General features: G+C 30.8%; 1 long non-coding RNA gene across 1 annotated transcript in view; it reads right to left on the reverse strand.

Annotated features, from left to right (window-relative positions):
- Positions 1–26,481, reverse strand: part of LOC127698429 (uncharacterized) — a 65,688-nt gene extending 39,207 nt beyond the window's left edge. The window contains exon 1 of the long non-coding RNA XR_007980828.1: positions 26,167–26,481. This is a non-coding gene — a long non-coding RNA (uncharacterized LOC127698429). The remainder of the gene's footprint in view (positions 1–26,166) is intronic.
- Between the last annotated feature and the right edge of the window lie 498 nt (positions 26,482–26,979).

Here is a 26,979-nt window from a genome sequence, read left to right on the forward strand (position 1 = left end):
TGGGGTGGGTTTGGGTTGGCAATGTAAATACTGCCAGTTTTATCGGGTTTTTTTTATGATTTTTACTGACCTATTGGTATCTTCTTTTTTCTTTGTTCACACTTTCTGAAGAAAAAAAGTATTTTGACAAAATCGAGCAAAACAAATAAAATGTTTTAACTTAAGGATGTAGTTATGTGAAATTGAGATAATCTAGAATTTAAAATTGATACAAAATTCAGAAGAGCATTAGTTAAGAAACAAAATAAGCTAAAAGTATTGATAGGTTATGGTACTCCTTTTTGAGATATTTGATTTTTAAAAAAATGGCGGGAAAAGGCTGACTCGGAATTTTACCTTATGTTTAGCATTGGCCTTATTTTGGTCGCTAATCGTAATAAAAAAATCTAGAATCTGCTTAAATTTTGGTAATGACCTTTTAATAAGCATTGAAAGTCTTCTATGAAAAGAAAAGTGGGTGATATGGGGAAACATTTTAACCTGTATCGTAGGAAAGAACCCGAGGAGTCTAAACATCTGACAAAAATTCCTAAACCTGACTTAACAACGTAATGATTAAAAAACAAAAAGATATCTAAAGGGATGCATACGGTCTTCAACAATACAGAAATGCCTTTACAGTTATGAATAAACTATAAGTAAACAAAAACAAAGAGAGATCTACCATTAACACCAAATTCTCAAAACGAGAAAAAAAACATTAAGATATATGACACAAGATAATAACTGATGTGGTTTTGACTAGAGAGAGGTAAAAGAACAACAAAAAAGTACAGAAAAAAACAGCTTACTCTAAAATAACAATGTAAAAGATAACAAAAATACACAAAAAATAAGCAACATTATACCGTATTTAAGATTGTTCGCAGCTACTGAAAGCAATCTCAAAGTATTAAAAACCTGCTGTTTATGAAATGATTGTACTTTTTAAGCGATGTGGATGAAATTGACGTAGCACAGCGCTTCTTGCATTTAAAATGTGTCAATGCATTCAATTCTTACATTTATAGAAAAGTAAATTAATGCAACAATTAGTACATATGATAATTATAAAAATATAAAAAAAAAATAAACAATAATGTGGATTTAATTATGACATTTGTACCTGTTGTTTAGTCGTCGATGGTTGCACGTTCTTCAAAATAATAACCATGTGGCCAATATTTAGCAATGTATCCATCCAGATAGCACATAATACGATGACGGATCGTAAATATCAACCGTAATATTCTAATCCGCAGCAATGAAATACAAAAAAAAATATTAAATGCCGCTAATTTTTAGTTGACCCTGAACTTGGATTAGGTATTACAAAATGAATTAGACGTTCTGTGAATAAAGCTCACACAATGTCACCCAACCCCACATACAGGAATGGCAACGTCTATGGTGCGCCCAGAAAAACCTAAAAAATGTTATGGACCAAAAAACAAAAAAAGGAAGTGCAAATGGGTAAGATTTTAACAAAATTTTATCTAATTTTTGTTAAGGATTTAGGTGCAGAAGCGAATACAAATGTGTACTGTAGTGTGTAGATATGACCATGTATGTTATACCAAAGTAAACCCAAAAAATCGATGGGTACCAATCTGCTCAATCACCCTCTCATCTATGTGTTATTTAATTTATCATACTGAATTTTCTATCATGATTGTCTTTTACTGTTAAATTTTAGATTGAAAGTACTTATCTATGACGTCGCGTACATTACAACGTTACAGTTATTAGAAAAACAACAGAAGTGAAGCAAGATATATAGAGAATAAATCAAGGCAAAATCCGTATCATATGCCGTATCATCCCGAGATACCAATATCAGCCCGAGGCCCTTTAGGCCCGAGGGATGATATTGGTCGACGGTGATACGGCATGTGATACGGATTCTGCCATGTTTTATACGCTTTATCATATATTTAAACAGGATAGTACATATGCACTGCTTTCTGATCCCTAGCACCTGGGTTACCTTCAGATTTACTTTTGTCTTGTTTTAAAAGTTTTAAGTACCTGTCTTTGTAAAAATCATGTAGAGGGTGATTCATGACATGTCACAGAAGTAATTTTTTTGGCCCTATATCATAAGAACTTTGGTAGGTAAGTAAAATTCTGTCTTTATTTTCCCTGTATATTGCCCGTTGCCATGGTAACCATCAAAACAACATTTTGCCTGAATATGTGAAAAAAGACCCTTTTGAAAATTTAAAATAAGGGAATTTAAAGTCCCATGGAAATTAAGTTAATTAATAAAAACAATTAGGGTTTTAATTGTTAATAAACAAAACCCCAAACTATTCAAAAACGTTAAAATTTTGAATTTACCAAATAGTTTGTTTCCAAAGCAACCATTTAAAAATGTGTTAAAATTCAAAAATGAAAAATTTCAAAAACTCCTAAATTTTAAATCTGATTATCTCCCAAGACCAAAAATACCATGACATTTCATTGACAAATTTTGGAAGACAACATTCTATATATTCATAAAATAAAAAGAAAGTCGTGTGTTTTTTTTTTCTTTAAAAAAATAATTTTAGTCAAAAATTGTCAATTTTCCCCAAAATTCAGATTGCCAAACAGATGAATAATCAAACATTTTGAACTAAAAAAGATAAATCATTCCATTTATATCTGCATTTCTGACACAAATTTAGTAATTATAAATGAGAATATATTATTGATAGAGATATGTTGGTAGAGAATGAAACTTTTCTCTCTGGGCATGGTGCCTCCCCCCCCCCCTTTTTTTTGAAATTATGAATTTATCAAAAATTAAAAGAAAGATGGTATTAAATTCTGAACATTTTGAGCATTGAAGCATGAAATTTCTTCAAAGGGTTAGGGCAATGATAGCACCTCCTTCCCCATTTTTAGATATTAGATTTTTTTCAGAAATGGGGAATGTGTCAAAGAGACAAAAATCCAACCAAACAACAGAAAACAGCCGAAAGGCTGATGACTGAATGAAGGATTGCTGCGTCCCTAAATACATGAAATACACTTGTTTTGTGCAAATTAAAATTTTTAGATGCTATTTCATGGTCTTGAAAACTAGCCTCTGTCCAAGTTTTATTTCAGTCTATGTCAAAAAAACTTAGTCTCAGACTGTCTTTAAATTTTAACTCTAAACAAGAGGCTCTCAAGAGCCTGAATCGATCACCTGTAATTTTTTGGTTAAATCTTTCATCAATGATTATTTATGCACTTCAATATATATCAATGAGTGGCTTAAAAATTCCATTTAAATGTTCTTTGTATCTGTCATATTTTCTTCAAAAGCAAAAAATGCATTTTACCCCTATGTTCCATTTTAGCCATAGTGGCTATGTTTTTTGAATTACAAGGAAATAAAATACAAAATTTATACTAAATACTCCCAAGTTTGGCTGAAATTGATTCAGCAGTTTCAGGAGAAGATTTTTTAAAGTAAGCAAACTAGATGAACAAGTTGTGAAAAAATTATTTAAAGGGCAATAACTCCTTAAGGGGTCAATTGACAATTTTGGTCATTAAACTTATTTGAAGATCTTACTTTGCTGAACTTTTTTGCTGTTTAGTTTATCTTTGTCATTAATAATATTCAAGATAATAACCAAAAACTGCAAAATTTCCTTGTAATTACCAATTTAGTGGCAGCAACCCAACAATGGGTTGTTAGATTCATCTGAAAATTTTAGGGCTGATAGAACTTGACCTAATGAACATGTTTACCTACATCAGATTTGCTCTAAATGCTTTAGTGTTTGAGATATAAGCCAAAAACTGCATTTTACCCCTATTCTTCTATTTTTAAACGTGGCGGCCATGTATTTTTGACAAAATAGAAAATAAAACACAGACATTATTTAAGATATCTTAAGGATCATTCAGCTTAAGTTTGGGTGGAATTGGTTCAGTGGATTCAGAGGAGATGTTTGAAATAGTTAACACCGGACGGACGACGACGAACGCCAAGTGATGGAACGGTGAACTAAAAAACTACGTCCGTTCTATCAGAAATATACTGAAAATGAAAAATAAACAACTTGTACCCTTGAGAGCGCTAACGAGGCAACATTCCATAAATTTAACATTTTTAAGGGTAATAACTCTTAAAAAAGTTGATTGGCCACCAATATATAACTTGTTTGAGATGTTGCTTATATTAACATAAAGTATTAGTTTCATAAAAATCTGACAAGATTTGTACATGTGAGAGCGCTGCAAGGACCGGACAGACAGACAGACACACGGACAGCCAGATGGACACAAGGACGGACAGCAATCAAAATTTTAAGCAGACCATGTTTAAGTTTAAAATTTTAAGTTGTAATATTGATTATTATTTTTAAAATAACAAAAATAAAAAAACAAAAAATCGGTCTTTTGTCTTAAATCAGTGGTTTTGATAAGAAAATAACACTCTATAAAAATTAGACCAATGGGACAGTTATTAAGTTTGGTACAGTGTTCCAATTTCATTATATATGGAAAATTTAATACATTGCCTTGTATCGTTTCTTTTGTTGACTAGTATACTATTGCGCAGAGTCAGATTATGTACACATAATGTGGCTGTTACTATTTACCTCCCATGTAATTCGACATGTATCGAAACCTTTAAGCAAACACTTATTTGTCACTATGTCGATTTAACTGTGTCAAAATTGAAATTGAAGAAGAACTACAGAACCGTTCTTTCTATTCTAATATATAATGAATCTAACTTTTGCAAAAGAGCTTGAAATAAATGCGGAATGTGTCCATTGGACACAGATGATGCTCCCGCTTGCATATCATAAAAGTTATAAACGGACATAACTGAAGAACGGTAAAAGTGACACTAACCAAATGTGTACTTTATGTAAGTTTTGTGGTCATAAGTATTGGGTAAAAGTTTCATAACATTTGGTTGAGGCAAACTAAAGTAGGAAAAAAGAAACGAAACATTCAGCAACTTTTTCCCTTTGTAAAGAGGCATGATGGCTCTAGAACAGTAAAAGTGACACCACCAAAATTGAAACTTGATCTGTATTTGGTGATTTTAACATGTGTATAATTTAAATAACATTTGGTAAAGACAAACTCAAGTTAGAGAACGGAAACTAAAAATACAGCAATACTTCTATTTGTAAAAGGGCATAAGTCTAGAACGGTTAAAGTGACACCACCAAAATTCAAACTTGGTCTGTGTTTTGTGGTAATAAGCAATGTGAATAAGTTTCATAACATTTGGTTAAGACAAACTAAAGTTAGAGAACAGAAACCAACGTTGGGACGTACAATGGTAAACCTTAATGCCACCTCCGCCACGGCAGGGGCATACAAATGTGTAAATATAACAATTGATAAAATTGAGCAAAATTCCATGAATGATCTTTGCACATGGTGGTCCTAAGGTTTTGAGAATCAAAACAGTATATACTTGTTAGGACCAGCAAATTTTCCTCAAGGCCCACAAGGAAAATATGTTTTGAGAACTATAAAGATGCGATAACTCTGCATTATACAAATAATAATTCAGTTAGGTTATTTAAAAAAAATTTGATAGACAAGCTGTCCTTTTCCATCATATACCATACAAACATTGACAAAGTCTTGCACAGTTTAAGATAGATCGTTGGTATATATTTCCTCAGATAGAACACGTAGAATTTGTATGCCCCCACCGTAGCGAAGGGGCATTTAGTTGTACCCTTTTTCGTAAGTACGTCCGTTCTAGAGTTATACACCTTTACATATGGAAAAATTGCTGACTTTTTTGTTCCCGTTCTCTAACTTAAGTTAGCCACAACCAAATGTTTTGAAACTTATACACAATGCTTATTACCATAAAATACAGATCTAGTTTGAATTTTATTGGTGTCACTTGTACTGTTAATGAGTTATGTCCCTTTAAAAATGGAAAAATTGCTGAATTTTTCGTTTCCGTTCTCTCTATTTCGTCTGTCTGACATAGTTCATCTTACCCTGACCTCATTTTCTTAGAACATTGATAATGTTAAGTTAAAATGATACTTGTATTAAAATCTTTATATAACAGAGTTTCAAAAGTAATTCATTGATAAATAAAACCAACCAGACATTTCAGGGTGTGCATTCTTGTTTAGCAGATCTTAGTCTAGTGCAAATTTTTTTTTTAAATTATTCATTGAGATTTGTTTTACAGACAATCATGTTATGCTCATTGTTAAAGGCTGTACGATGACCTGTGGTTGTTCATTTCTATGTCATTTGGTCTCTTGTTGAGAGTTTTCTCATTGGCAATAACAACACATCCTCTTATTTTTATACACAGACTTAAATGTTTTTCGAGTTCAATATTATTCTTTTTCACTAACAGCATCAATCCCAGGCACGACAACGGGTTATGCGTATTACCATTTTTTTCAAACTTCTGAGAAATCTTACATATAACTATAGAAGTAATGTTATGCTTATATTCTTAAAATGCTTAGTTCACAAGTAAACACAATAAGATTCCACATTTTTTTCAACAAATTTTATAATTTTGAAAAAAATGATTTTTTTTCCAAAATAAAGGGGGGTGCATCATACCCAGAGTGTTGAGTTTTCGTTTTGTACAAGTATATCTTCATTAATCATATATTCTAGTTTAAAATTAACAAATGTGTGTCAGAATTGCAAATGGAATATTTTAGCTTTTTAAGTTCAAAATGTTTGACTATTCATCTGTGTGGTAATCTGAATTTTGGTGAAAATTGACAATTTTTGACTAAAATTATTTTTTTACAGAAAAAAAAACACACGACTTTCTTTTTATTTTATGAATATATAGAATGTTGTCTTTCAAAATTTGTCACTGACATGTAATTGTGTTGTTGGTCTTGGGAGATGAACAGATTTAAAATTTAGGAGTTTTTGAAATTTTTCATTTTCGAATTTTAACACATTTTTAAATGGTTGCTATGGAAACAAATTATGTAGTAAATTCAAAATTTTAACGTTTTTGTATAGTTTGGGGTTTTGTTTGTCAATACTGTAAATATACTTATTGTTTGTATTGATTAACTTTATTTCAATGCTTCTTTAAAATCCCTTATATTTCAATTTTCAAAGGCTACTTTTGTACGTATTTAGGCAAAATTTTGTAAGGATGGTTTCCATGGCAACCAAGGTTCAAAAGAAAAAAATAATATATGAAACTTATTTTCATACCATACCTTCTTCATAAATAAAATATAAAGACATTTGAAAAGTGGTCATGAATCGCCATTCAACAAGAACCTACATGATTCTTACAAAGACAGGTACTTAAGGATATTTGCTCCTCTGGTTTTTGAATTTTTGCCAGATTTTCGGAATCCTCTGCTTTTATCCATGAATTGCCATTAAAAAATTTGGCCCACTAACCCCTACTTTTCTTTTCATAATTTTATTACATATAGTTTTAAAAGCCATATTTGAAAGTCTTATAAAATCCTTGTTATTTTTTCATAGTTTTTGAAACAAAAAAGCGGCCAACGTTAAAAGATTGAAAAATCTAGAGAAAATCATTTCCCGCCAAATTTTCAATGGCTTATATCTCGAAAACAAGCTGACGGACCCTTCATTTTTTTCTGCTATTTTAGTTCCTTTATTCATATACTATCATTTTAGAATAGTCTTTTAAAAAGCTTGTTATTTCGAAACAGAGTAGCAAACATCCTTAAAAGGACTTCCTAATTATTCATCCGAAGCACCTGGGTTACCTTAAAATTTGCGTCCTGTTGTTCATAGAAATATTTTGTTTATTGTATTTTTTGTGTGTTTTGTATGATATTTCATTGAATTCTTTTTTTTAGTTGCATTTCGTGTGCCAGAAAATATGAAAGCTCGACGTCTGTGACGTACCATGCAAAACAGTGACGTCATTCGATAAATGACGTCACGCCCTGATGACCATTTCATTAAGGACTCATTGAGGAAAAATATTTCTTGAGAATTAAGCTTGCATTAATCAAAACATGGACTTCATGTAAATTCAGTCGGAATCACTAATGTCATAAATGAGAAATTTGAGTAGGGGTGTGATAAAGGGTAGGAGTGTGGTAAATGGTAGGGGTGTGATAAAGGTGGCACGGTAGTATTTCCTGGCCCATAAGGGATAATGATAGCCTTTTTAGAATTTTCACCACTTTCTAACACTGCTAAAAATTCTACATTCACAGTTAACTGAAGTACTTTCATTTTACTATTCAGAAATGAATTTGAATATGTATCATGACCGTTTACTTTTTTTGCTATCTTTAAGAACCTAAGGCCACTAGTGCTTTTAGGTCTTTTATCGTGCAGTGAATACAAAATTTAAAAAAATTCTCAAAAATTCATTTTCATCTGTATGTAAAATTATTTCATATTTTTCTACACCTGATTCATCCCTCAGTTTGGGAAAGTATGTTCAGTTGATACTGTATTTTTTGTCCAATCATAATGTTCAGATACATTGACTTAAGTAGGGTACACAAAAGAGCAACCTAAATTCTGGAATGCAAATACTACCGTGCTACCTTAACCAAGACATTTCAAACTTGAAATCAGTCATGACGACTATGATGCATAGCCTTCTTACTATGTAACATATTACAATAAAGAATACTAGTCTGCACTTATTTCTTACCAAAAAAAAATTAAGGATGGATTACACCCCTACCCCAGCTGGCAGATTTTCATTTTTTTATCATCTTACCATTTTTACTTAAGGAGTGAACAAAATCCAAATATATGATGTTTCAAATCAACACAGAAGTCAAACATGGTGATTCAGGAGGAATTATTGGATTGCCAACTCTATTTATAGTTAATCTGACAGAAAGAAACAGTTTAAGCACCAAATCATGAAAAATGATATTAAAGTCCATTCCACATTTTACAGCATGCCTTACATTACTTTAAGCATTTCCAGATTATGAAGGCAACACAACAAGATTCTTTAGATGGCAGTTAACTATCATTCTAAAATCTTTTTGACAATATATATACTAGAATATATCTCTAAGTTGACTGTTTGTCTATTTCTCATGTATGCATTAAGTTAAATTATGTCCCCTTACATAATCATTTTACCTTTATTGTGCTTTTCATTGTCAGAAAATCAAAACAATTAATGACATTTGCATGGAAAATGAATAAACTATTTAATCTTGCTGATAAACAGTCATAATTACATTCTTTGTCAAAAAAAAATGTCTTGTCAGTGTAAAGAAACCCCTATTGCTATCTCTATTTCAGTCAAATATGAGGGCTAAATGAATAAGTAAGGACCCCTTAACCACTTGCTGGTTCCAAAAAAGCTCATACTGGTGTCATGTTACCACAGAACTACAAATTAAACCTAAAGAAAACTAGTAAAGCTGTACTTGTGTGGAAAAAAATAAGAAATTATGCAATTTATTTATTTCGGTGAAAATAATAGGATGTACAGGCAAATAAAATATGTCGTGTCTCAAATTCCAGTGGTTGCACATGTGTCAGACACTGCGAAAAGTTAAAGCGAGCATTTATAATTAAAAATGTATTGCAAGTTACATAAAAATAAATAAGTTCTACTTTCTAGGTAAATTTTTACTTTATTACCCACAGATCAGGCAAAATTTGCTGAATCAGCAATTTTCACTCCCAGGGGTGGAATTTAAGGGCTGTTTTTATCATAGTTGCTCTTAATCAATTTTTTATTGATAAACTTACAAATTGCATAGGTAAAAAAAAATCCTTCATTGATTTAGTGTAAACATGTATATCCCCCTTAAGGTGGCACGGTAGTATTTCCTGGCCCATAAGGGATAATGATAGCCTTTTAAGAATTTTCACCACTTTCTAACACTGCTAAAAATTCTACATTCACAGTTAACTGAAGTACTTTCATTTTACTATTCAGAAATGAATTTGAATATGTATCATGACCGTTTACTTTTTTTGCTATCTTTAAGAACCTAAGGCCACTAGTGCTTTTAGGTCTTTTATCGTGCAGTGAATACAAAATTTAAAAAAATTCTCAAAAATTCATTTTCATCTGTATGTAAAATTATTTCATATTTTTCTACACCTGATTCATCCCTCAGTTTGGGAAAGTATGTTCAGTTGATACTGTATTTTTTGTCCAATCATAATGTTCAGATACATTGACTTAAGTAGGGTACACAAAAGAGCAACCTAAATTCTGGAATGCAAATACTACCGTGCTACCTTAAGGGTGTGCATCAAAGTTGAGCGATACGGATTAAACAGCATGCTATTTATCAAATATTCAAAACTACTGTATTTACTACTAATTATATAATTTTTTTTTTTTATTTTGAGTCTATGAAAAGTTCTGAGGCCAAAACGTAGACCTTGAGCATTGTCTTTAATTTATTGATGTAAATTCAACTCATTGTCCTATAAATTATCGATTTTTGATTGGTCTGCACGCGAGGGTGACATTCAAAAAATGGTCTCCCGCTGAGCCATGGGATAGAATAAATTGTCTCCCTCGTATTAACCAATCAAAATCTGGCATTTTTACGTGAAGTATAATAAAGACATTTTGTCCTCTGCAACCTTTTTGGGAATTTATTTGTCATTAATATCTTTGTCGGATTGAAGTTACAGTGTATGTCAACCTAACATTGCCGTGCGTGAGAAGAGTGATATTGGTTGTGGATACATGTTTAATAATTGTACGTAATTTTGGAAACTATGCCCTTAAAAAGATTGGAATGTCTTCTTAGATTAATAATTTTCAAACTCAATTATTTAAATAGATCTGACTATACAATTGGTCAAACATGTTTGAACAGGATCCTTAAAATAGTATCGTTGAAACTTACAAGCAATGACCATATCTGAAGAATTAACATGGTTGCTTATAGCAAATCCACTATATGTTATAGAAAAACTGTGATGACTGAGCCAATAGGTAGTAAACAATGACGATATCATTCATAGAGGCACCGGTTCTTATTTCAAAGTAAACCCTTGTCTGTAATCTCATTTGTTTAGAGGCATGTCAAATTTTCAAAACCTGTATCAGAATAAAATCACACACCTTACAGTTTGACGCCATTTCTAACACCGAAATCATTCTAGCTAAAATTTATTTACTAAACTACTGTAAAATTTCAGTATAGAATGTTTTTATTTCTCACCAATTAAAGATTTGGGCCATACATATGAAAGTTCAAACATCCCCTTAAAAATAATATTTTCTTGATTTTCCAAACATTTTCTGAAATGTTTATGTGTTTGTTTATCTCAAAACAGCAAAAACCTACCAACAAGCGTGCGCAAAAGACAGAAAACACACACTTTGACCATCTGTTAAACAGATCTAATGACCGACCAATAACGTCGACATTACAAATAAAATACGGAATAAAGATGACCAAATGAAATCTGTTAAAGATTATGAAATCAACCAAGTTCGGAAAATAACAATACAGTTGTCACATTTAATAATTGTGGAGTTTACATTCAAACACTGTTATCTAAATTCCTGAAATTTAACATAAAATGGAATCCAGATATTCAAAAAATATTTTAACGAGGAAATTGCTTTCAAACCAAAATATATTACTAGTGATTCTCTTTACAAGCAATGACTGATAACTCCAACACTGCCACTTATATAAATCCAGGAGATGTGATATGATTGGCAATGAGACAACTATCCAACACATTCTAAATAATGTGGCCTTCAACAATGAGCAAAAGTATACAGTAAAGTCAACAATATCAAAACTACACATCTTATCAAAATAGTACTTCATGTATTGTCCCCGTTTATTAAATTATGATCGATGACCATATCTGCTATCTAAAATGCTAACAAAAAATCTTAGAGAAAATGTTTAGGTCAAGTAGAGTGCTGGTCGCTACCAAACTATAAAAACTTCTTTAAAAAAAAACAGTTAACCCGCCACATATTCATGTGTCTGTCCCACATAGGGAACCTCATCAGATGTCTGTGAAGTGTGTCCCACATAGGGAACCTCATCAGATATATAAAAAAGAAGATGTGGTATGATTGCCAATGAGACAACACTCCACAAGAGACCAAATGACATAGAAATTAACAACTATAGGTCACGTATGTCTGTCCCACATAGGGAACCTCATCAGATGTCTGTGTAGTCTGTCCCACATAGGGAACCTCATCAGATGTCTCTCATATCTTAACATCGTTTTAGTTATGCAGGTACTTTCTGTAAATGACATTTCTTTGATTGACACAGTTAAATTTATTCACAACTTTTCCAGTCTCGGGCCGAGTAAAGGCTTCCCTTTTGTATATGTACTTGTCTATTGTTTAAGACATTTTTTTCTCCTCTAGACTTCGTCTTTTCTAGTGGTCCTATTTAGCAGTCACTTTTGTAAATGATTCCTGGACCACTTCTATCAATCAAGAAGGTTGTCGTTGCTAGATAATAATATTTATTAAAATGCTAGATGAGAATCTCGCGATCTTAAAGAATTGTGTTGAATAAACAGTAAACAGCTTGTGGCAAGAATAATTACAATATGATTCTGTGCCAGCTTACATCATCAGAGATGGTACTAACGATTGTAATTCAAATGACACCAAATTATTACACCTACTTTTTCAGTTTCTTTTTTCTGAGTTTCTATGATTCCCTTAGAAATTCGAATAATGACACATTCATAAGCCAATCATGGTATCATATAGGAACTAGCAGGATAATAATTTTCCATGTTTTTTTTCTTCTTTTAAAACCCTTTGGTCAATTGATTCAACTTATATGAAATGATGATTTAAATGTTATTTTTTTAAATATTTATGTTGACACTGACTAACATCAATCCGTAAATAATAATAAATAAAATACTCACTGTTTCATTTCAAATGAACAGCAGCTATAGAGAACAGACGGTGGAGAAATGGTCATATGATTGTCACCTGGTTCAATATTTTTCATATGTACCAGGACAGCAATAGTTGTTTTATTGTATTAAGGCACCTAATACGAGACTTTATAATACGACAGCATCGATACCCTTAACAGTCATGTGTTTATGCCATCATATCCATCCTTTTATCTTTTTGTAACAGTATTCAATGTTCAATGTTGGCAATTATTAATAATAATATCTCAATGATTGTATCATTCGTTCTCATTTTACTCCCTGTTGTATATTGGTCGTTGGACGGATTATGATTTTTTAAATTGTTTACCCTGAATTACAATTCCTTTGTCTTGTGACTGTGTGATGAGTTAACTTGAAGCAACAAATCTGCATAGCGTAATACTATGCTTGTTTCTTGGCCAGACTGATTATTTAAGGAAGAGCATACGGAACAATTAGTAGCAAAGTTTTTACGTGCCATGTGAGCATATATCACGGCAGATTAGAAAAATCCAGACGAAAAGGGATAGGTTGCAATAATCCAGCCACAAGTTTTATTAGATTTTGATAAATCTGCCTGAAATTAAAAATTATATATGATATATTTTTTTTAATGTTTAATATGCCGATCGAGCAATAATTGGGTTAAGTTGAGTTATATCGAATGTCACCTGTTAACAATTGGTCCAATTTTTTAATGTAATCATCATGACCTTCTTAAAAACTGTTATATATACTCATATTTATGCTTTCGTTATCATTATTAATTGGCATAAAACATAATCGCTGCACCGTTATATACTGTATATACATACGTGTCGACAGCGTTTATATGGAAGTATGCTGTAAAATGGCGGAGACGAATAGATTAAACTACCGAGAAAATGGCTTGCAAAAATGAAAGGTAGGAAAGTTTAATAATTTTCTGTTAATATCGATTAATGCATAAGTTAGACTGATCTATATTAGCAATATCTGTACAATTATCTGAAACAGACGTCTGACAATAATCTCTAGGTTAATTTAACCTGTAACAAAATGGCGAAAGGACCTTATTTAGCTATCGAATTCAAAAACAGATGGGTTAAGCATATTTGCTTCTATCAAATGTTGTTATGTATGTTTTGAAGGAAATAAACAATATTTTAGCAACAATCAAATATTGGTAACGTAAAAAAAAAGACTTGAGACAATATTGAAACTTATAAACTACAAAAACAAGTGAAGAATATTTTTTAATATTTTCGGTTTTACATTTCAATTTATTTCTATCTATTTGTTGTGTTAAATGCGAATATGTATAAAACAAATAGCATGTGAGTTGCTTTGAGATTACTTCTTATACTGAAGCCTGTTCATGGAGATAACAAATATACACTACATATTTAGGACCTTTCTTCGTTTCAGATTTAAGTCGCTAAGTTTTTTAAAAGACACGTTGGTTTAAAACGGGAATCACGGAAATGCGCAGTCTTCTTTTTATTATGTAGTCTTTGAAACTTTTATTTCAGTTATGACTTGGCTTAAATAATTTAGAGAACATTCGGTAATGTTTTCACTTTTTATATATCATATTTCCCCCCTTTAACTACCTGTCTTGTATTAGTATTGGCAAAGTATTTATTTTTAATTTCAACTATGCAATCTCAAAACTGTATACTAGAGATTGACCTTAAATATCAATGATGCGCTAATTATTTCTGTTCTTAAAATCTCAAAATCATTCGAAACTAAGTTTTTTACCCCATCACACCACATACCAACCCACTCGCCCAAAATCTGCATAGATGGCTCTGTCAGATTATTTTTTCAACTTCGGAATTGATTTGATCGTCCATTTTTTATTCGAGCGCCACTAGTGTTGACGAAAAACGGTCTGGAAAACTAAATTTTAAGCCTGTTATTTTTTATTGCTTCCCTCTAGAATATTTTGATCCACAGTTCGCTGCGTAGTGTTCCATTGTTGCTGTTTGTCTGTTCGGTCATGGTGTTTTTGTTTCTATTGAACGTATGATTTTATTGTCCCCTTCGTATCTTTTCTCCCGTTTTCCTCTTCCAAAATTTTATTGTTGATTTTGTTTTAATGTTGATATTTGTTTTTTTTATTTATCATTTCATTTATTTATAAGATTCAACTGATTTATTTAATATTATTTCGGATAAGCATAAAGTGTACATGAAAATTTACATGCAGATTTCTGATTCAAGTGTGTCTTGAAAGTAATGATAAATAGCCGATAGCATTTCCAGAGTTATTCATATCATATTTCTAAATTTATACTTTAAAAGATTTCTTTATTTCAATATGTTATATCATACTTTGATTTTCTGAAGAATGGGATTATTTTACGAATCTCTTTAAATATAATCTGCTTTCTTTTGAACTTCTGGTATGAGTTTACCAAAAGTTTCTTACGACTAAACATAAGTTTAATGTAAAGTAATACATCCTTGCCCTTTGTACATTTATTGGAAGAGGTCCTTACTTCAGCATATTCTTTATATATTTTTTCGTAATCTAAGGATATTGGGATTACTAAAAAGTTGCCTTAAGACCATCCCCAAAACAAAAACGTAAATTTATACCGAATCTAATTACAAAATATTTATTTTAAATCTTTAGAAAACTGTTTATACTTTATATATGCTTAAATAAATTATGATTAATTTTGATGTGAGCTCTTAAAGAATACGAGTTTCGTTGTAGGGCATTTTATCAGCATACAACTTTGATCATTTTTGTTATTTATTTAACTTAAATAGACTTTGTTACGGATTTTGGTAAAATTTTGCATACAACTTTTGCTTCTTGAACTATAACAGAAAATAGAAAAAAATAATATATTTATCTCTTTTATTTTCTTAAATATTACTGATTGAACTTTTTCAAAATAAGTGAACATTTGTATAGAAAGCACACATAATCGTCGAAAAACGTTATAATATTGTCTTTAAATCATCAAATCTCCAATTTCAAATCCATACATTTTTCTTAAAAAAATATTTGTTGTTGATAGATAAATTTCTGTTTTAAAAATGTAAAAATAATGTTTCGTTTTTCTGTTCTATATTTCTTAAGTTTATATTATTTAATAAACAAAAACGATACAACGTTATCCGAAAGAGATGTCCAACAATATAACATAAATGGAACCGTTTTAACTCAGGTTCTTACACCAAAATTATACCGACACAATAAGTAAAATATTTATATTTTCCTAATGAATTTTCATAAATATTTAGTTTGAATTCAGTTAATATTTATCTAGAAATTTGTTCCAATGTTCCTAAGACACAATTTTTGTTAAAGTTTATAATGATATAAAGAATTTTTTATTACCAAAATCGAAAAATATTTTTGTCTATCCTTCAACACACACATTCATTGAGCTGGCCAAACGAAACTAGTACCATTTAAAATTATCACGGAAAATTGATAAGATTCGAGACTTATCTTATAGAAAAGTTCTATAATAATGTATGTACTATGTGGAAAGAAATAACAGAAGACAATAATATAAGATGCAACACTTTACAGAACATTTGTCTCGGAATTATTTGGAAATACAGGACCAGAAAACACAATATGAAAAGACCGTCGAGTGATAGTCTAAAATAACAACAAATAGTATTAGGAAAATTGCGTTTTATCTCTGAAATGCTTAACAAAATCGACAATAACAGTAACATAACACTAAAGCTTTACCAAAAACAATCCATAGAAAATCAGAAATGATTTCAGGCGTACAAATTAAGGTCAAGGAAAGAAGAGTGTTTATGTTTTTAATTAAAACACTGAAGTGGACGATACATCACATGAATTTAAATTTGCAAAACTTTATTTTAAAGCCATTCAAGGAGATACAATAGACGGCATCATGGAAAATTTAGAATATTCAAAAATAAGTAGACGTGTCCTTAACAGAACCATTTCGTAAAATATACTTAACGCCAACATTGTTTTCTTAAAAAATAATGAGCCACGTTGATGATTCATGACAAAGTATGAATATAATTTAAAGAAAGTGACAATCCATGTGCAAAGTCAGACGTGTGTAACAAAACACGTGCCTAGTCAGAATTGTGTAACAAAGCATGTACCAAGTCAGAAGTGTGTAACAAAGTTTTCTAAAGGCAGAAGTGTGTGACAAAGTATGCAACACAAAGTCAGAAGTGTGTAACAAAGCATTTGCCAAGTGAGAAATGTGTATCAAAGCATGAACCAAAGCAGAAGAGTGTGATAAATTATGCATCACAAAGTCAGAAGTGTGTAACAAAGCATGTGCCAAGTCAGAAGTATGTGTCAAAGCATGTACCAAGGCAGAAGAGTGTGACAAAGTATGAACTATTAAGTCAGAAGTGTGTAACAAAGCATGTGCCAAGTCAGAAGTGTGTCTCAAAGCATGAACCAAGGCAGAAGAGTGTGACAAAGTATACACCACAAAGTCAGAAGTGTGTAACAAAGCATGTGCCAAGTCAGAAGTGTGTATAAAAGCATCTACCTAGGTAGAAGAATGTGACAAATTATGAAATACCAAGTCAGAAGTGTGTACCAGGGCAAAAAAGTGTGACAAAGTATGCACCACAATATCAGAAGTGTGTATCAAGCATATACCCAGGCAGAAGAGTGTAACAAAGTATGCACCACAAAACCAGAAGTGTGACAAAGTATGCACCACAAAGTCAGAAGTGTGTAATATAAAGTATCCACCACCAAGTCAGAAGTGTGTAACAAAGTGTGCACCACAAAAATGCATGAACCAAAGCAGAAGTATGTGACAATGAATGAACCAAGTCAAAGGTATGTGACAACACATATACCAAGTCAGAAGTATGTGACAATGCATGAAGCAAGTCAAAGGTATGTGACAACACATGTACCAAGTCAGAAGTATGTGACAATGCATGAACCAAGTCAAAGGTATATAATAACACATGTACCAAGTCAAAATATGTGACAATGCTCGAAGCAAATCACAAATAAAGGACAATGTATGTACCAAATCAGAAGTGTGTTACAATGCATCAACCAAATCAAAGGTATATAACAATTCATGAACCAAAGCAGAAGTATGTGGCAGTGCATGAACCAAGTCAACGGTATGTGACAATACATGTTCCAAGTAGGAATATGTGACAATGCATGCACCAAGTCACAAGTATGTGACAATACCTGAACCAAGTCAAAGGTATATAACAATTAATGAACCAAAGCAGAGGTATGTGGCAATGCATGAACCAAGTCAAAGGTATGTGACAACACATGTTCCAAGTAGGAATATGTGACAATGCATGAACCAAGTCATAAACAAAGGGCAATGTGTGTACTAAATCAGAATTATGGACAATGCATGTACCAAGTCAAAGAAACAACATATGAACAAAGTCAGAAGTATGTTACAATGCATGAACCAAGTCATTGGTATATGACAACATATGTACCAAGTCAGAAGTATGTGAATATGCATGAGCTAAGTCATAAATAAAGGACAATGAGTGTACCAAGTCATAAATTAAGGACAATGTGTGGGACATTGAACTTGTAGAGCTCGTGTTATTTATTAATAAAAAGAAGCAAAAAATAAGTTAAGAGTGAATGTCAATTTCTTGTCAAAAAACGAGAGGGAGGGTAAATTGTTTTTTGATCTGATAATTCAAGAATGCAAGGTACTGTGTTAACGATGAAATCAATTTTTAAATCGACAGGTATGCAGCATGCAGTTAGTAGACCATAGGTAAATAAGTAACATACAACATATATGAGAAAGCATTTATTGTTCATTATACGGGAAGATGTATTATTATACATTACAATGATGGATATTGTCTTGTCTAAATTTTAAAGGATAATTTCGGTAATCAATAGGTCAAGTTCGAAGAAACTTCAACTATTTAATCATACAAAATTATTAACAGCGCAACTCCGACCATGACAGTGTTTGGTAAATTGTTTGGAAACCGTCTAGATGTTGTCAACTACGCTTTTTATAATGAAATTTTGATGGTCAGATGTTATGCTGTATATCTTAATTTAAATATTGTTTTAATTTAATGGCTATTTGCTATTGTGATGCAATTTGAATAACAGAGTTACCTTCAAACATAAAGCAAAGAGGCTAAATATTATAAATGAAAAAAAATATTAATCATTCTTGAGGCAAGCTCATTGATATTTGTACAATTAGACTTTCATTATGCATTAAAGAACCTCTGTTTAACGTTTGCAATAGACTTTTACAAAAGAATCTAATGCATTTGCTGTGAATTGCAATACTTGCTTCCATTTACTGTCAATTTTATGCTGAAAATAGCATTGAACCTTTTCGACCTCTAATTTATAAGTTCCTGTCTCAATAATTACAAAATTTATTATTTAACGCGTAAATTTAGTATCCTTAATCTTTGACAATCGACAATAACACGTGATTTATCCTTGCGTTGTATTACAAACAAAATTAAAATGCGATTTTTGTTTATTATTGCGACATTGTATCCCGTCACATGTTTAGCTTTTAGTTTACATTTTATACTTTATTTCTATTATTCAAAAGTAAAAAAAACGTTACACGGATGAAAGCAGCCCTCTTTTAAGCTTTTTGAATAACAATTTGTAAAAATCCAATAGTCAGTTCTATCCAAAAAAAAAAAAGACCGATGAACTTTTAAGATATCTTATAAACACTTGGATGTGGGATAGTTTCATATCAGTAGTTACATTACATATGCTTTGGTTTATCTTTATGTTTTAATTATATGTGCAATGCACTTAACATTTGCTTTCTTAGTATCACATAGATATTTTTCTCTTTTCCCCCAAGAAAAATAGCAATTATATCCTAAAGATTTTAACACCGACAGGATTTTTAAGAAGCGTAGCAACTTTGCCGCCAGGGAAGTAGTATATACTTGCTTTCCGCCCACACGTATCACCAGCTGAAAAATCAATAGCTGCAAAACAGTGGTTTCGTCCATAACTCTGATGAATAATGCACTGATATTGATATTTTGCCTTTTTCTGATACTTTGTTGAATGCATTTAATGCAAACCTGTTCGCACAAATCATTGTGTTACTGTTTTTGGACAGATCATGCAGGTACTTCAAACTGGCATATCAGCAAGATTCAATCCCATTCATTTTCATTTGCTTTTGTTGGCAATTTTATAATTGACACTGTATCCAAATATGCAAAAGTATACTTTTTTACTGATATTTAAGAATTAGTAAGTTGTCTCCCATAATATTTTAAAAGAATTCACACTATATTTAAAAATTCCACACAAACTGCATATTTTATTTTACATATTAATATTATCAAGGCTTTGAATGTGAAAGCATCGTTAGTTCTAGTTGGTATATCAATCACTGATGATTTTATATACATTCAAATTTTGACCATAAGACATTCATTTTACGTTCATCGGAGGTATAACTGAGTAGCATGTATGTAACCAAACATAAATTTACAGAGGAATTTACAGAGCTTACTTAAATACAATATAGTATGAACCGTAATGTTGATCCGATCAGACTATATAAATACACTTTTAAACATGTTTTCAGAATGTGTGTGTGGTGTAAGATGTATGAGAAATGTTTTGAAAAACTCTTTTAAAACACATTATACATGTACCAGAGACTGAAGGTGTAATTGCATTGGATCAAAATTGCGTTTTTATGATATACATTACCATGTGACTATTCGTGTGTTATATTGTATACAAATGCTGAATACTTAAATAAATACAATATGTATATATTTAAAAAAAAAATTGAAATACAATGTATTTTAATTTTGACGGGATACAAGGTTGCACTCATTGAAAAATGCAAAAAAAAAACATCAACAATTTTCGGTGTTTATATCGTTTTAGTTAAGCATCTAGAAACGTTGTTATTTATCAAAATCAACTGGTTTATGCATTAAATGAACTAAACATATATTGATATTTGAATACAACTGCATCTTCTGTGTAAAACTATTAATCGTTTGATTTTTATCAGTTTATGTTTGTAGAAGTCCATTACTTACCAACTTAATTTTGTCCGCCCACATATAACTAAAACTCAATACAACAATGTAGTTGTTTTATCTATAATTTTGTTTGGTTTATCCTTTCTAAACTTTTCTTCAAAATGAAGCAATTTTTGAAAAGTTAAAAATTTAAAGAATAATGTTATCCATTTCCAAAAATTAGAGATAACGTTACCAGAAATTCACATACAAATGAAAAAGAGTGTTTCCTGCTAAGTAAGCCAAAATGTTTAGTTTTGACTGAGTACTATATTAAAATGTATATTCTTTGTAATTTTTGCCCTTGAAATAATTTCTTTTTTAAACAAAGATTCATGTTTAAGTCAGCAGTCCACAGTCAAACTTATAATCTTTCTGTTACGATAAAGCTGACGCGATGTAACATTCATGTTAGTCAGCAGTCCACAGTCAAACTTATAACATTCCTGTTACAATAAAGCTGACGCGATGTAACCATTTGGCTATGTATGTTATTCATTTAAATAATAATTCAATAAGACAAAATTCTGTATTAGATAAAATTGTGTACTTTAAACGCATAATATTATAATGTTTTATGAACATTCCAAAGAACTTTTTTTTTCCTTTTTATGTTCATCTTCTTTTTTTTTTGGCATCACGGTAGAATTTTATCTTAAATTATTTAATTTAAAAGTTTAAAACAAAGAAATCTTAAATATTATTAAAACGGCATTGGCTTTGCTTTATTCTCAGGATTAGTTTAATATTTTCTTCAACTAATTTTTTTTTTTTTTTGCTGTATCATTATAAACAGTATTGAAAAGTAATACTTCACACAATATCACTTTGACTTAATTAGTATGTTACTGCTTCTTATGATGTGAATTAATGACATATACTTGTGTTAGATGATAGCGAAACATTTAAACGTGCCTGCGAGTTTGCTTGTTATTTTATTATTTTGTCGGAATGACTTTTGTACCATTGGCATGTTTGACAAAGTATGAATTTAGCCTTGACTGGTAGCATGCCTCAGGCATAACACATGTACGTACAATCTTATTTTAGATTTTATTTGTCTTTTTTACATTGACCTTCCCATGTTTATGCCATAAATTATCAAAAAGTGCATTTGTCTTTCAACAAATAAACGTGTTAAAATAATAATCCGCTAGAAGAAATGAATGACTCTATATATGTGAAAGTGCTTCAAAACAAACAAGAAGCGGTAATAAGACATGTAACAGTTGATTCCCATCTAAGTTTTATGTAATGTCAAAATTGATCTTGAACAAATCCAGATTTTAAAATTAAATCTTTTAAGTGATGTAGAAAACAATATTGGTAAAATGATAATTAAAACAACAATAATATTATACTTATGATTGGTAAATACAAAAATACAAACATTTTTTAACTATTTTGTTTTTAATGCACTTCCTTTTTTCCTCCTATTAAATGTAAGTGATTATAAAACAAAATAAAAAAATATGAAATAAATGAGTGTATGAAGAATTTTATAAAAATCCCAAGAAATATGATATGTTGATTAATCCTCCTTAAACCAAAATATAAATAGTGCATGAACCATTAAAATTATGCGAGTATGTGAATTGCCCTTATACTGTTGATAAAACAAAATGCGCAATGCCTATTTGTGTACATTTTCTTTTGAAAAAAATATAGAAGATACCAAGGGGACTATAAAAAATGATTAAAAACCAACAACCACATGGCCAAATAGAATAATTACGAAAAGAACAATCCTCCTCCATTAGTGGCACCCTTCGTGCTCTCATGGCAAGTCAAATAAAATCGGTGTTATCAACGTCTCGCAATTTTAGAAAGCAAAGTTATGATAAATTAACAAATACGCACGAAATTTAGTAAGTGTTATTTTCTTTGTATATGCATGCTTATAATTTTACCAGAGCAAGAAGGTACCCTTCTAATAGTAAACTCTGAACATTTTGAACCCCGTGGTAAATTGACGAGTAACAAATGAAGTGAAAGAGTGCGTTATACGTTCCGTATGCCAAGTTAAATGGTGACTCGTGCCGTATCCTTGTAAAGGTCCATGTATTCTATCATTGCAAACGTCACAGCACTTATGCAATATTATTCTTTGTATGGATATATAGTACAATACTTTGAAAAGACGTCCAAGTTCACTATAAATATGACCACATAATCACAGTTTATATACGGGGAAATGTTCGTCATATGTTGGTGATGATAATAAAGGAAACATGGATAAACTTTTTTTAATTTTTTTTTCTTGATTGCTTCCATGTTTTGAATATCTAATCTGAATTTTAAATCCAGTTTCGTCTCGTCTGTAGACGGAATATTTTTAATTCATGAAAGTCGACACTCAATGAATTATTGACTATTCTAAAGCTATTATTAACTGTATTGATTGATCTTTGAGTGTTACTACTATCCAGCTCCATAATCCATATCAGTATAAATGGTCATTGGATTTTCCGAGTGGGAGTGCGGGTATTTTTTTCTTGGCATCAGGGTTTTTCCATGGAGGTGTTTGATTAATCATTTAATTTTTTAAGGTTAAATAATTAATGAAAGTCTAAAGGTATATAGTTTGCTAACTAATAATAGACGTGCCCTTTTGGCATGCAAACATCTGAAGGCTCAAGTTATTTCAGAATAAACCATTTTCAGGTCGCAGAAATTTTGATTGCATGATTACCATTATTTTCATAAAATCTTGATAATAGTGTGATTACCTGACAAATAAATAGTACAAATTTGCTGAGAATCTTGAATAAGTTATTTCCTTTTGTTATGAAAAGTTACTTTTCTACTATGGTTTATATTTAAACTCCACAAGATAAGAGATAGGAAGATGTGGAAGTATTGCCAAGTAGACAGCTATCCAACAAAGACCACAGTACAAGGATTTGAACAAATACAGGTCACGAATGTGTTACTGTTGTATTTAATGCAATTGAAATATATTTTTCTACTATAAGCGTACTTCAAAGTCTAAAAAGAGTTCGCTCTGTCTTTATTAATGCACAGTACCGTTGCTTTCTGTCGTTTTCTGTACTTTACATGGCTAATTATGCTATACATTTGTAATATAAAGGTCATTGACCGGGTTAATGAAAATTACTAAGGACTTAGATGGTTGGGTGTATGATATTGCGTAGTCCTATGGTGGGTTAATGAAGAGGTCCTTATTTGCGACATCCTCTATAGGAATTTAAACCGTCCTTACAGTTAATGAATAAAAGTTTTCCATGTTTATTTTTTGTAGTGAAATTTATTTGGGGAAATGTTTGCTCAAAAATGAAAATAATTCCAATAGTAGAACATTTCATTTTCATAATTCATGCATGCAATTAATGACTTTTACAAATCTATAGCTGGTTACAGATGTTAAAGAAAATTATATTGTGATTGTTTTTTTATCTTGCTTTGGAAAAGATTATTTTTTCCAATTCTTACTAGGCCAGAATATTCATTTCCAAAATCCTCATGCCTTCCTTTTCAAATATCATATGATTATCCCCCAAGTGAAAGTAACAAGATCATTAAACTGTACTCCACTGCAAACCAATCAGCCTTTTTATAACTAGCTTGTGAAAAAACTCAATGTTTCTTTATTTCCCGAAAGTGACTGTTCTAAATAATTGCCCTTTAAAGCATTATGTTGTCTATCGACAAGTTTTTGTTTTATTATTCTATTATATATATATATAATATAAAAATGAAGAACCGCATATTTATCTTACACAAATAGGGATATCTTTAGTTTTCATTAAATTGCTTTTTTAACACACCTTAATTGATACATACGTTTTGATTGTAAATTTTCGTTTCTAAATTATGTAATTTGTACTGAAATTAAGGTTATGACTCTTCTTGTTGTTTCGTTATTCTGAAGGTTAATAATGTAACACGTGTCGTGTGATTTTAAATAAGCTTCAAATGTTTATAGTAAAAATGCACAATAGAAAACATTTAGGAAAAAATTATCACGTAGTTGGTACATAAAAAATAATATATGCATTGACTGTCTACTGTTTTTGTATAGTCTGCAACAGCGCATTTTCATGTTACAATCATCATTCATTTTGATTTAGGTTAGGTCAAGTATCATTCATTATTGATTGTTTTTCTTGTATCTTTCATATTGACAATATCAAAATAAAAATAAAATGAAATGTAAAATATAGTTGTACAAGCTGTACACACTTCATTGTGGCATTATCCTTGCCCCCTCCCCCCACCCCAATCCAACCCCAAAATAATGAAAAGTCTTTATAAATTTACAAACATGAGGCTTCATGATCGCACTCCTTTGTTAGACAATATATCTATGAGATTTACATCTATGGTTAGACCTACCCATCAATCTAACATTCAATTACATAATGCGGTTATCCATAAGTTATGTGTTTCGCTCAAACCTCATTATTACGATTTGATTCAATTTCATTTTTTGTGTTGAGTTCTCTCATCCTAAAGATAATGACCATTAAATCTATCATTGTCTGTTAATGCAGCAAAGTTAAACCAATAAATACTTAAATACTCATTAGATTTAACATTCTATGTAAATATTAGCAATACGTTCTGCAGATCAATTTGGAATATCATATTGCGTAGAAGTCTACGTCAGTCTGTTATGACGTATCAATTTGTCGGCAGTATTTCTGGTTAACCACTATTTATAATATTATGCATTTATTTATATTCCATTTATAGCATGCAATGTTAAACCTGTTCATAGCAACTGAATGCTGCAGATATCCTTCAACAACGTGAACAGAAAACTTATTTACTATGTACATAATAACTATACAGTTCGTTCTACAATGACATGACTAACATTTCATGAAATTTTAAATTCGGTAGTATCAAAGACGGAGAAGCATTAGGTTCAAAAATGTTTCTATACTTTAAGATATATTAAGATATCATAAACTTGTATACACTTCAAACATTTGTAATCCAATTTAAAGATTTGCAACTGACTTTAAAACGTATCTCTAAAACAAGATAAAGTTACAAAGAAGAGAAAATGTCCTATTAAAAACAACTAACAAAAACAGAACAGAGCTGATTTAATGTTTGAATAGCACCTAGTTATTATTGCAGAATTGAAATAGATACCATTGCAATTTTTATTGAAACTTCATAACGAAAAAAAAATAGACGTAATGGGTAGAGGCATGTTTTATGACGTCACATGGACCCTTTGCATCGGTAAATGCCAAATTAAGAAGATCCCAACAAAGTGTGACGTGTGTCATTGTTTTGTGATTTTGTTATTTATTTTGAATCATTAAAAACGGTGTCTTTAAATTAAAAGAAAAAAGTCCTTACCTTCATTTAACTTTCACGTTGTAAACACAAACTCACAATATACACAAAGCATGGACAACTTATTGATCTAACACCCACGCAATCCCATTATCAACAGCCGAAGAAAATTACATTCATTTTCCTTTTTATCAGTAGCAAATTTCCAATATAAATCAGAAAATTTGTATATTGTTATTCCCGAGTTTTCTGTGTTCACTGGATACATACTTTATATTCGATAGTCAGTCTCGCCTTTATTCCTTACTATGACTAAACCTCTAGTGTTAATGATAGTAGAAGATTCTTTTATCTTTCCACAGATATTGTACAACAAGCTCTTCCAATCTTTATTTTTACAATTTGTTTCTATTTTGAGACTATAACTCATCATTTTGTTTCTATTATTAGTCTCTATAATCACGAAAATATGTTTTATGTTTAAAACATCTATTTCTCGTTTAATTATATTCTAAAGATAAGTAGATATTCTAGTCTTTCGTGCATTCACTTCGTTCTGTTTATAGCGTTGCCTGAAGTTATGGATATTTTTATTTGTACACTTACTTTACATGGGCAGCTGTACAGATGAGGTAAGGTCATATACAAAACTAAACTGAAATAAAAAGGTGTACTTGGTATATACTCTCCACAAACTTTGTTCGCCTTTCCAAACGTTTACTTTGATGTTTGCAACAAAATACAAAAACTTTCTTTAAAAAATAATTAAAAAAATTGTTTTGCGGTAAATCTGCTATGCTGCCTATGGGACAGGCAATTAAGTCTTCTTCTTTGTTTGCCTTGGAGTGGGGTTATGAAAAGATTATCAGATATGGA

This window comes from Mytilus californianus, unplaced genomic scaffold, assembly GCF_021869535.1.
Source record: "Mytilus californianus isolate M0D057914Y unplaced genomic scaffold, xbMytCali1.0.p SCAF_4, whole genome shotgun sequence".
Classification (NCBI taxonomy): Eukaryota; Metazoa; Mollusca; class Bivalvia; order Mytilida; family Mytilidae; genus Mytilus; species Mytilus californianus.